The sequence below is a fragment of the Oncorhynchus keta genome, chromosome 30, assembly GCF_023373465.1.
Source record: "Oncorhynchus keta strain PuntledgeMale-10-30-2019 chromosome 30, Oket_V2, whole genome shotgun sequence".
Lineage (NCBI taxonomy): Eukaryota > Metazoa > Chordata > Actinopteri > Salmoniformes > Salmonidae > Oncorhynchus > Oncorhynchus keta.
Window position 1 is genome coordinate 9,478,658 of NC_068450.1, and position 6,000 is coordinate 9,484,657.

The window sequence follows — 6,000 nt, forward strand, 5'->3', positions numbered from 1 at the left end:
CCCCATCTCTCCTCTCTCTTCTCCCCATCTCTCCTCTTCTCTCCCCATCTCTCCTCTTCTCTCCCCATCTCTCCCCTTCTCTCCCCATCTCTCCTCTTCTCTCCCCATCTCTCCTTTTCTCTCCCCTCCTCTCCTCTTCTCTCCCCTCCTCTCCTCTTCTCTCCCCATCTCTCCTCTTCTCTCCCCATCTCTCCTCTTCTCTCCCCTCCTCTCCTCTTCTCTCCCCATCTCTCCTCTTCTCTCCCCTTCTCTCCCCATCTCTCCTCTTCTCTCCCCATCTCTCCTCTTCTCTCCCCATCTCTCCTCTTCTCTCCCCATCTCTCCCCTTCTCTCCTCTTCTCTCCCCATCTCTCCTCTTCTCTCCCCATCTCTCCTCTTCTCTCCCCATCTCTCCTCTTCTCTCCCCATCTCTCCTCTTCTCTCCCCATCTCTCCTCTTCTCTCCCCATCTCTCCTCTTCTCTCCCCATCTCTCCTCTTCTCTCCCCATCTCTCCTCTTCTCTCCCCTCCTCTCCTCTTCTCTCCCCATCTCTCCTCTTCTCTCCCCATCTCTCCTCTTCTCTCCCCATCTCTCCTCTTCTCTCCCCATCTCTCCTCTTCTCTCCCCATCTCTCCTCTTCTCTCCCCTCCTCTCCTCTTCTCTCCCCATCTCTCCTCTCCTCTCCTCTTCTCTCCCCATCTCTCCTCTTCTCTCCCCTTCTCTCCTCTTCTCTCCCCTCTCTCCTCTTCTCTCCCCGCCTCCCCCATCTCCCTCTTCTCTCCCCATCTCTCCTCTTCTCTCCCCTCCTCTCCCCATCTCTCCTCTTCTCTCCCCTCCTCTCCTCTTCTCTCCCCATCTCTCCTCTTCTCTTCTCTTCTCTCCCCTTCTCTCCCCTTCTCTCCCCTCTCTCCTCTTCTCTCCCCTCCTCTCCCCATCTCTCCTCTTCTCTCCCCTCCTCTCCCCATCTCTCCTCTTCTCTCCCCTCCTCTCCTCTTTTCTCCCCATCTCTCCTCTTCTATCCCCTTCTCTCTTAACCAGTAGCTTTCAGATGCAAAATAAGCAGACATATGGAGAGGAGGGCTTTCTCCGGCCCTCCTAAAGTTTCAGATTGTATGACAAATCACGTCCCCCTGCCCCCCAACCCCCCCAGCCCCACACAGACTCGGCAGACAACAGCTTCATTAGAGTGAAAGAGGGAGTTTTTGCAGCTTTGTCGAGTCAAGCTCAGACCCTTTCCCCTTCTCAATTACTCCATTGTTGGCACCGGCTTCAAGTTATTGCACTCCAAACCATATGGCTCAGTCGAGGCGCCGCAAGTGATGCCATCTCTGCAACAGAACCTTACCAGAGAAGTCCAGTTCAGGGTCCCAGAAAGGCTAGCCCCAAGAGTTGTGATATTGAAACTTTTATTGGGATATATAGTCAACAGTCAACATACAGGGAAGGGTTGAATGGAAAATACGGGTTGAAACTCCAAAAATGTATTAGTATACTGTTATTACTATATTATAACCACGATCACCATTACTATTCAGATGAATCATGTATAAAAGGTGATAACACACCATTCAACTCAGAATCAGAGCATAATAAACTGCTGTTATATAATAGAAAGGTCTCCTGGGTGTACAGCACATAAGACGTGGTGTTGCCAACAGCTCTAGGGACCCACATCCCTTCCAGGGGCCTATGGCCATACGGTGGTGTTTACTCTGCTGATGAGGTCAGGTTCTACATCACAGTAAAGTATTGCTGTATATTTGTTCTTCTTTTAACACTTGTTTAAACCTGCAGCAAACCGTTTCCTCAATCTGCTCAATCGTTGCCATGGATCTTTAGAATTAGAACGCGTTTAGAGACGCCATGCTCATTGTGGACCCTAATTCAGGGTAAACTAGAGGTAAATTATGCACGTGTAAATAAATGAAGACAAGTGAATAGGGCTGCAATAGGACTTGTATTTAGACCAGAACATGTGATTGATAGCAGCAGGTTCACGAACTGCTGCAGTCTAGAAACCGCTTCACAATGAGGCCACGCCATTAGCATTCAGATTGCCCTAAATGAGATTCCATTACATTATAATAATAGCACCTGTTTGAAATTCTAATTGAGCTAAAATATTCCCAAATCAAAAAGACAGGTATCACAGATAGAAGCATGATTGGCTAACTCTCTCCCAAAACACAAACAAGCAGGTGTATTGTTAAAGATGGCTCCCGGGTGGAGCGGCGGTCTGATTGGGAGTCCCATAGGGCGGAGGACAATTGGCCCAGCGTCGTTCGGGTTTGGCTGTCATTGAAAATAAAAATGTGTTCTTAACTGACTTGCCTTGTTAAATAAAGATTAAATAAATAAAAACATGTAAAATAGAGGAAGGTGGGTGCATATGCATAGGCTACTCATAGGCAAACAACAACATTCACCCACAGACAGCATGACCATTTCAAGGTTTTGCCTCTGCAAAACAGTGTCGAGCGTCTTGCTTTGGTCGGGAGCTATATGTGCTTTCATATATGCTAATACCAATCAACATTTATTGAAAGACCATCAATTTGAATAAAATGTTTTTCACTCTAATTTGGAAAATGTGCACAAAAAAAGTACTATCAAACGTAACGTTTGAATGATTGTGTGGGTAAAGTAGCATTCTCTACAACAGAATAATACACTTATAACAAAAATAAGTAAATCTGACACATTTTATCTTTATTTAACTAGGGAAGTCAGTTCATTTAGAATGACGGCCTATCGGGGAACTGTCTTGTTCAGGGGCAGAACGACCTTGTCAGCTCGGGGATTCGATCTAGCAACCTTTCGGTTACTGGCCCAACACTCTAACCACCTGTGTTCATTTGTGATGTGCACCAATTAACATTGGACCTGCATTTTTTTTTTTAAATACACATTCTTTAGAGTTTATTCTATAACATTCCTCTGTTCTCCAAGCATGTTACATGGACTATATCATTCATTTTAAGGTTAGGGGCATTATTCAGCCTGATCTTTGGAAGGGTAGGAATGCTGTGGTTTTTCCCAGGAGAATATTACACGTATTTATTTGTTTATTTAGAAATGAACACAGTGGGTGTAAAATGGAACTGAACCGTTCAAGAAACCGTGAATCAATAGAAAGACACCACAGTTTGCTACAAATAAGTTTGTTTCTATCACGGTTGTAAGCAGGGGACTTGTTTTCTTGTTCTCTATTTCTGGCTAATGCCTTTACAAAGATGAAAGGGGAGCTTTGAGATGTGGAGAGTAGTATCTGGGTACAATTGAAGCACTGGACTAAGGAATGAATTACCATTGAAAAGTAATGGCCCTATTCTGCCCTGCTTGAGTTTTTAACAAGAAGAGTGAAAAAAAACTCTGCTCGCCTGGGCTCCTGCCTGAACGCCAAGGGAAGGGATTAAACAACGGATTAACATCTGAAAACTCCGTTCAGACTTTCTGACTCAAAGATCTTTTAGCAGACAGTAATCGCGTTAATACCCGGGGATTAATACTTTTGCAAAAATACAAAATTGAATTTTAATTCAGGTTGTATAAATAGATATGAAATAAATGGAGGAATATGCCGCTAGAGAATAGAGAGAGTCTATCCCCCCACACTTCCTTTGCTCTGGTGTCAATAGAGGTATTATGACCTCACCAGTATAACACCTTGCACAAGGAATTGATTTATTCCTAACCACGAGTTTAGCACCTGCCGTGCAAATGTGATATTACAACCTACTCTTTTAATAAATCAGCTTTGATTCAACAGAATTCATGCTATAATATTTTAAATAAAAACGAATAATTCAACAAAGTGATCACAGGGGTGGTCTAATAATACAATTGAATATATTTTATTTTCTGAATGGAATAACTTTTTCGTTCTTATTTGTTTCTGTTATTTTCTTGAGTTTGAGACCCTACTTTGGGTAATTCGGTTGTTTCACTTTCTCACGTGTTTCTGCTATTGAAATGTAATCACATCTCGTGCTCTTGTGCCTAATCCTGTCACAGCATCACCCAGGCAACCTCTCTCAAGTGTGGGCAGAAAATTCTGCTTTTTCTACCACCCAGACGACTTGTCCTATCCGCAAAACCAGCCTGGTCTCCATGCAGGCTCACACTTCTAGGGCAAACCAACTAAGTCATATTGTAAAAATGTTAACTTTTATCACTTAATAAGAGCAATAAAGCATGACTACCTACTAATGTCCTAACTAAAACAAAAATACACCTTCAAGCTGCTCCTCCTCTTTGATGTTATTACTGACTGTTTGGTATTGTAAAAATAACATCGATCCCAATCCCAGTAGGTTGGCACTTCCGAGCACGGGATTTGTCTGAGAGAGTTGAACATGTTATTTTCCTCATAAACCAACCTCCGGCTTGTGGCAACATCATCAATAGTCTGTGTCACAACGTCGGCCTTTTACAAATATAAATAATTATCATGCCCGAATTCATGCCCGAATTTAGACCAACAAATACGCTCAAATTATTTTAGATATAGAATCTAGGAGCATGCCTTGGAGCCGGGGTGTTTTGCTCCTGCTAAGACTATTTGAATAAGAATAACGCCAATAGAGTGGCTCAGGCTGAAAAAATGGGTGACAAAAGCCCAGAGGAGCCCGAATTTGGACGAGGGACAACGCGGATAAGGAGTGAAAAGAAGTGAGGGGCGACGCGTAACGCCTACAATTGGAACAATTCACTTTATAATCGCTTTGATATATTATACATGGCCGAAGACTCTAAACATTGTGTAATTATTTATAAATGACTGTCCCTCCACCCTCATTATACCGTCAGCAGAAAGGCACTGCAGGTCCCTGGCCAAACTATTTCTAAATAGTGCCCCCATCCACTTTTTCAAAGGAGAGGCGAGATCCTGGAAATGGAATAAATAGAATAATTAATGGATATTGGTATGCCTGTCTCATAAAGATGTCTTTAAAAACCCTTTAATTAAAAAATGTGCCCAATCCATGCGCTAGACGTTTTTACTGCTGTGTCCTTCATGTTGTGAATGTTAATTATCCAGGTTTGACTGTAGATTTGTGGAGAAAATTGTGAAGATGAAATAACCTGTTCTGTTTTAGATGCCAGATAGACCAGATAGGCTAGATAGGCTAGATAGGCCAGATAGGCTGTAGCCCTAAAATGCTTAAGCATGTTTAAGCATGCATGCAACACTGTGCGTAATCTATCTCATTTTTCTACTGCAAATTTTGTGTTTTGTTCGAAAACTTGGAAAACAGTCTCATTTTCCAACATTTTCAAAATCAAATGTTTATTTAATTTCGATATATAAGAAATGCCGTTTGCTTTTACATATTCGGTTTCATAGGTTTATAGACCGAGTCTTGGACAGAAGATAAACGCATTTATTTTTTGGAACGTGCCCTTGCTTCGGGGGGCTAAGCGCTCCGTGATTTGCTCATCTTCTTCTTTCATTTAACTTTAAAGGTTTAACTTAAAGTGGGCTTGGTGTTTGGTCCAGGGATGGATAGCAACAGTGGTGCTCGCGTGGCTGGGCAGCGGTCCACTGCTCTCATTGGACGGTCGTGATTATAGGCACGCTTCGAACCGCGAACAAATAACAGGCATACATTATGCTAATGAGATGGCAGTGCGGCACGGGGCAGACCTGATGCACCCCATTCATCCATCCTTCACACAAATGCCAGCGCGAGAGGTGTACGACCATTGTCTGACCAGGGTATATAAGGTATCTGAGGCCAGTCGTGTGCCAGGCTCATTCGCTCACACGAGCTGATTCAAGCGCAAGAGCAAGACGCGTGCCTTGTACTCATCATACAAACTACTTTTCGGACTTTTTGGCTCCTTGAAAGACAACTGATACTGTACCTTCTCCAACCAGATTACTAAGGTGGGTTTCGTTCTGCTCCCAGAGTCCTTCGCCATTGCCTTGACTAGGCCTGCTTTCCAAACTTGACCATGCGCTCTTGCATTGACAGCGTTTAACCCAATTCCCTCTCCTCTTATTTCTGCAGGAAAAAC